Consider the following 7535-nt stretch of genomic DNA (forward strand, 5'->3'; position numbering starts at 1 on the left):
TCCCTCATAAAGAGACACACAAAACTCCTCAGCAGAATATTAGCAATTATAATATGGAAAATTATATACTATAGCTATGGGTTTATTCCAGCAATGCTCATCAGGGTCAGTGTTCACAAATGGATCAACATTACCCAGTTCCTTAATAATCTAAAGACAAAACTATGTGATCATATCAGCTGATAGAAATAATTTTTAACCATATTCAATGTTTGTAATTAAAAACAAAAAAACAAAAAAACTGAAGAGGTTAGCCTGCCACCATGTAGCATATGCGTACTGCTGACACCTAGAGGCCCACCTGCCACAACCTGCAGCTTGGGCAGGCAGAAGACACCCAGAAACCCATCAGCCTCATGGCCTGCTCCAGTGGGAGCCGCTACAGTGAGTAAACTGTTGTGGACAGACAAAAGAGAGAGAAGCAGAACCGTTTGAGCAGTTTGAAGAGAGGTGGAACTGGAGACATGGGGATGGAGAGGAGCAGCCTGTTGTGAGCAGCCTGCCCTGACACCTGAGATGATGGTAAAGTCCCAGCCCATGCTGCTGCCGAGGGCCATGTCTGGGTCTGTGGCCCTGCAGCAACACGGGTCTGTGTTGATGTCCTTGGCTCACATTACCACTGAAGACCATGCAGATGCCCCTGGTCTAGGCTGCTGCCTGGGACCATGCTGATGTCCAAGGGTTATGCAGAGTTGGCCCTCCCCCTCATTGGTCATTTTGGAGAGCTGGCCCCACCACTCACCTGTTGTGAGGTGTCATAGGTGTGGGGGTGATGCTCCTGAACTTGAAGCAGCGAGGAGAGCTGGCCCCAGGATCATGAGAGTGGGAGAGCTGTCCCTACCCTTCACTAGCTGCAGCACTCCGGAGAGCCGGTCCTGTACCTCACCTGGGCAGTGAGGCAGAGGTCCTTGATGGCTAAGGTGCAGGTGAGCCAGGCTGGAAGGTATAAGCAGGAGAGCTGGCTTGGGTGGTGTGGGTGAGGATGAGCAGACCCAAGGGCATGAGAGGAGGAGAGCTGACCCTGCCCCTTGCTAGCTGCAGTAATGGGTGAGCTCACCAGGGCAGTGCTGGTGCATTCACTCTGATGGTGCAAGTGCCAGAGAGCTGGCAACCAACTCAGCTACCACCCCGGCCACGATCTGGGGCTTTGAGTTGGCCCACCCCAACATCTACCTCATCTATGCATGGTTGGAGTGTGTGAAAGGGCCAGTCCTGCAGATCCAAAGCTGCAGGATCTCCATGACACAGGATATCTGAGAAGATTCCTGGTGAGGACCCAGTATGGAAGTGTAGCAGAAGCCAGGGGCCTGGAATCAGACCAATGACTCACTGCAGTGAACATTTGCAAGTAAAGATGTGTGGAAAGAGGGGTATTCTGTGGGACACACTATGACACACTACAGTTTCCACGATGAAATGTGTTCTATCTTTTATTTAGTTTTTAATTTTTGTTTTTTATTTTCTTTTGGGGGAGGGGGAAATTGCAAGGACAGAGAGATGGGGAGTAGAATTGGGTTGCATTATGTGAAACTCACAAATTTTCTAATAGGAATAGAAAATTGCTTCAAATTGACAAAAAGTCTAAAAAAGAAAAAAAACAATGTTACGTTTAATGATGAAAGACTAGATTCCTTCCCTTTGATCAGAAATAAACTAATAATAAATAAATTAAGATGTCTGCTCTCACCATTCCTAATTAATATATATATATATATTCCATGCCTATGCAATAAGGCAAAAAAATAAATACATAAAAGGGAGTGGTGACTCTAAGGACACAGCGGGAGGATCATAAGCTTGACAGGAAGAACATGAGTTTGAGGCCAGCCTGAGATACACAGCAAGTGGCCCAAAAAGAAAAAAAAAATATTGGCCCTTTGTGCAGAGAAAATTATTACCTACATTGAAAATTCCCCAGTCATCAAGGAATCTACTCTTATAATCCTGATGAGTGAATTTAGCAAGGCTGCAAATCAATAGGCAAAATGAATTTTATTTCCACATAATAGTAACTTTTCATTGAAAACCCCAAATTTTAAAACTATAACTACCAAAAACAGGTAGGCAGAAATTTGATAAAGTATGCATGGACTCTGTGGACTGAGAACTACAAGACACTGTTAAGGTAAATTTTACAAAACTGGGCAAATGGAGAGGCATATCATATTTAAAAGAAATCAGAGAAATTACTGGAGACATATTCTATGGCCACCAGATTGGAAGGTTCAAATAATAAAGCAACCTCATAGGGCTGCAAGACACAGGGTTAGATAACACAGAAATTCCTTTGCTATCTTATCAGCTCAACGGTGAGAATTTGCCTAGCATTAGTGAGGCTTTGAGCTCTGGCACAGGGAGGGAGTCTGCATCACCATTGTTTAGGTTAAACTTGGAGCTTTATCATCAAAATGGCCTCAGACATTCATTCTGACGCTGGTATTGTCTTGCAGGCTCTTAACTTGAAAATTCATGTATGAATTGAAAGAGTAAGAAATAATAAAATTGACAGGCAACAGTCATAACTGCAGATCTCTGTCAGCAAGGCCCCCTGAAAGTAGAGAAAGGGTCCCTGGTAGCCAACTAAGATTTATTCCACAACAGCTGTCCAATAAATAGCTACTATATCTGCCAATAACCCCTTTTGTTGGGGCTTTGAGTCATAGATGGCAAGTACTCTGTGTAGCTTAGCTCTTTCCGATAGCAGCTTAATTCCATGCAACACTTTTGTGTACCTGGTATAGCAAGAAAGGTAACATGAGCAGTTTACCAGGATGAAACGTGCAAAGTAAAACTACCTATATATTTTTATAAAAAAAAAATAGAATTTAAATATGGTCACCGCAAGCATCAATGCCTGCTATAGCAACCAAGATTCTTGAAAGAAATACAACCAACACAGCCATGGGACAAGGAGGCAAAGAAGGGAATGAGTATATGTCTGTGTGTGCTTGTGGGAGTAGGAGTGTTTGTATGTGTGTGGGGTATGCTATTGAGTTAAGTGTGTATGTGAATGTGTGTACAGGTGTGTGACTATGTATTCGTGTGTGAGTGTGGCTAATGTGAAAGAGTGAATTAATGTGCGTAAGTGTGAGAGAGTGTGCAATTGTGGGGATGTGTGTGAGTGTAGAAGTATGGAGTTTAAAAGTATGAGTATGTGAGTTTTCACTCCACAAAATCCCATCCATAACCTAGACGCTGTTTGCAGACAATCTGTGCTGGGAGAGGGAAGATCCGTTCCCTCTACTGAAGAGCCCCTGGGTAAATCAACCACTCTCCAGGGCAGGACCCATGCCAGGGGCAGTTGAAAGACATTATGGCTTTGTGTGGGGGCACTTTCTGTTGTTGTTTGTTTGTTTGTTGTTTTTGTCTTGGATTTTTCTTATGGATTTTCTCTATTTAGTTAGTCTTTTTTGATTTTCTTTTTGTTAACCTGGTTGGTTAGTTTTCATTATTATTTTGTTTGTTTACTTTGCTTTGTTTTGAGAGAAAGATCATGAAGTTGGGTGGTTAGGAAAAAAGATCTGGAAGGTGTTGGGGAAGGAGGAAAAATAGGGTCAAAATGTATTGTATTAAAAATTAAATAAAAATATGAAAATAATAAGGATCCCCTTCCTCTCCTAAGTTGCTTGTCGCCCAGGTATTTTATCACAGTGACGGAAATGAAACTAGAACAGATCCTATTAAAGGAAAGTCTATATTCATGCCTAGTCCTTGGAGTCCCATGTTGCCATATTTCCAATCTTGCTTCTCCCAAGTTTCTGACCATTCAACCACACCATCAGCCACAGCCTACAGCTCCGAGTACATCATGTGTTTGCTTATTCCAAGCAAAAGTGAAAACCAAGTGTGCTGTGGAATTCTAACCATCAGAAGTATCTGGTTTCATAGTCATCCTTCCTGACTGCCCCATGAAAATGGATACAGGCAGTCACTGTGCATCTTCAGGAGACACTTGTGTGTCTTGAGGCGACAATCAGGCCTGAATTTTCTCTTTTTCTGTTAAAGGATTGTAGAGAACAATCCCTGAGATCATAGGAACATGCTGAGAGCAAGAAGGTATCGTAGCAGTAACGGGAACTGTGAACGTCTGGGTGGCCTCCATGTAACTCGCTTAGCCTTCAGAGTCAATGCAGTCCTAGTCATATGTACACCACATGTATTTCATACTGCTGAATAGACCCTGCTTCACGGCTTGATGGCTCAGCTGTTACTCAATCCATGATGGGCAGCTCAGGTTGGCTGGTTGCTATGTTGGTGTCCCATGGCTAAGTGTTTCATCTCTGTGACCTATTGGCTAGCCATAGGTATTTTATAAAAAGAAAAATGATGGTCCGCAGACGATATTAATGCTTTGATTAATAAAGGACTCTTCAGTGGTTCATCATAGGAGTTTGTCAGAGACTCCAAATAGCAGCTCTATTGGACATTGGAATTTCAGGCACCATTGGTAATATGGTCCAAACAGCAGAGTATCCTGGAACTGTCACAGAGAAGTCTCTTAGGCTAGCCTCCATGCAAATCGAGCCACAGACTTTTAGGTCACTTGACTAGGGGACAAACATGAAAATTGAGGAATTACTTCCAAAGCCCTAAGGAATCTACTACCTGGGGCATCTTTCTCTTTTTCTCTTTTCTTCTCTTTTCTTCTCTTTTCTTCTCTTTTCTTCTCTTTCCTTCTCTTATGGTTTCCTTCCTTCCTTCCTTTTATTTTAAGAGAAGTCATATACAGCATCCTTTCCTGTATCCCAAGAAGCATCTCTCCCCCACATCAAAGGACCATTAAAATTTCACTAAGGTCCCTGGATTTTTAAAATTTACCTTAACTTCTATTTTATGTGCATGGATCTTTGGCCTGCATATAAATGTGTATATCTGTGTGCAGTGCCCAAAGAGGTCAGAAGGGGATGTCAGATTCCCTGGAACGGGACTTACAGATGGGTGTGAGCCACCATGTGGGTGCTGGGAACCAAACCCAGGTCCTCTGCAAGAGCAGTAAATGTTCTTACCTGCTGAGCCATCTCTTGGGCCACCAGACCTCTGAATTTTTTTCCCCACATTCTGTCGCAGACTCTAAGCAATAAGCCTGAAATACTTTCGACTTCCAGCCCACTCATAAACAGACAGGAACACAGCAGATCAGCGAGACATTCTGAAGAAGGAAAGAGCAGCGAGGACCCCTGTGTACTAAGTGATGACATGGGACTAGAACGTGGGTACATACGTAGGGAAGGACTGTGAAGGTGTAATCGCTAGCTGTGCCAGCTGAAAGAAAACTGCTTTTGAAGCCTTTATTAGCAGAGAAAAATAGGAAATTAGATTTGCTGAATTCGATTGCTGTGCTAATTTATTTGATGAAACCACCCCTGGTATAGCTCTTGCAATTAAAGCCATCACCTGTTTAAACTAGTGAAGGTCTCTTGTTCTCTAGGTTCGGTCTCTTTAAAAAGCTGATTAAATAATTTGAGTCCAGAATGAATGGGACAGCATCCATGAAGTTTTCAGGCCATTGATGGTGACACTAAATTCTGCCATCCTTTCTGGGATTAAAACATTGTTTTTCGGCTTGTCATCTTTCCAGGAAGGCGCAACTCAACTGGGTCAATGAGTACTATTTCTCGTCGCCATGGTGACCAGCCCTGTACAGGTGAGAAAACAGGGTGAAGATCCTGTCGGCTGCCCAGAGCGTCTTCTACAGTTAAACTTCGGTAAAGTAAGTGGGGAAATGACTACAGGACAGATCCAAGGACTCATTAGGTCCATTTTCAGATGAACCCCATAGTTGCCTGACCTCCGCAGCTCCTCCTCTGTGGTCTGCAGGGGCATTTGGGGTCCCTAAGAATTAGGGTCAGTTCAGACTAGGGTCAGTCAGCGTTGTGCTATGGAATCCAGAGCTTCTGAGTGTTTTCTCTTCTCAGTCCTGTTCACACAGGCAGATAAAAGGCTGTGTGTCCTTTGGGGGAAAAGACTGAGAAAATACTAACCACATAAATTTTTTAGTACTTTTCCTTGAGGGAATCCAGTCTCCCTTTCATCCAAGAGGTTCTCTAAGAGTTTCAAGTCTGAGAACTGATTTGGGGGGGAAGGGGGGGGGTCACAAGCCTCTTTTTATGATTCAGATTAAACTTTTCTTCCCATGACCTAGAAATTTCTGGTGTATGAAAATCAAGTGGGAAGTTAATAAGAATTCCACAATCTTCTAGCTAATGCAATCTACCTGAGCCGGGCTACTGAGAGCCAGGCTATCCAGGGTCCACTATGGTAAGGACTCTCACACTGCCTCCGGTGTTTAAGCGCTACCACTTGGCCCCTGCCGAACCCAGATAAGTCTTTCGGGTTAATATAATACAATATTTCTTGAGTGCCTACTGTTTACTTATAAACAGCGTACCTGAGAGTTAAGCACTAAAAGGTAACTGCTCTTCGAAGTAGACATTACTGGGACCAATAAGATAAAACTCGCCTTTACTCATCACGCTCCCTCTTCTTCCCAGCTGGTCAAACCCATCCAGAGTTTGACCTCAGTCATCCAGACAGCAGGGGGCCCCTTGGTTTATCAGCATCTTCTGGTTTCCCTGGGACTATTCCTAATTTTTCCGACAACTCCCTAGGCGCTAAGCCAGCTAAGCTCCTCCCCTTCGCATATCTTCTCTTTGCCCCCAGGTTCAGAGCTGAAAGCACAAAACAGCAAATGCTATTTGCTCTGGTTTTGCAGCTCTGGTTTTCCTCCTGCTTGCTGCTTGCTTTTTGTTTGACTTTTCTTCGAAAGAATGAGAGAGAAAGGAAGGAACCCTCTAGATTTCTTGACGTGATCAGACTCCCCCTTTGCCTTGAGAGCTCCTAAAACGTCAATATTTTAAAACTATCAAACTAAACAGAACAGATCTTTATGCACATTTACAGATTAGGATCTTTGCAATCTGTTCTGGCTAAATGTCAGAACTGGATAATGTCAACATTAATCGGAATGGCCAGCTAAGAACTGAAATCATGTAGGAACTGCCTGAGTCCCCTAACATTCCTGAGGTAATGTCACATTAGCAGATGTCAAAGTTAACAGTGTTAGCTAACTGAACATGTGACTGTCTGTGCAGATGGCGAGGGGTATCTGGTCAGCATTGATATTAATCATACTTTGGATAGTAGACAGACAATCTATAAACACTCGGTTTCACCAGGGAAGAGAACCGATTTTCTCTTCTTCCATTGCTATTGAAGCCCTGACCATATTTCGTGATAGAAATTTATCGATCAGTTTCCATATCCACCTTGTACGTGCTTCTCTGTTTAAGATTCGCTGCCATCTATTCTAATTACTTGTCTTTCTCTTTTCCAAACCAGCATGGAAGATTCCCGAGGGATGTGCTTTTCTAATGCTTGCCGGCCCCCAATGAAATAAGGTAAGATAGGCTTGGCTTTAAATCACAAACAGAGAGCATACAGTGTCATTCTGAATAAATAAATACATATCTATGTTACCTATATGTGTATATTATACACATTTATAATATATAAAATAGAATATAAAAATAGAAATC

The sequence above is a fragment of the Rattus norvegicus genome, chromosome 1 (assembly GCF_021556685.1).
Source record: "Rattus norvegicus strain SHRSP/BbbUtx chromosome 1, alternate assembly SHRSP_T2T, whole genome shotgun sequence".
Classification (NCBI taxonomy): Eukaryota; Metazoa; Chordata; class Mammalia; order Rodentia; family Muridae; genus Rattus; species Rattus norvegicus.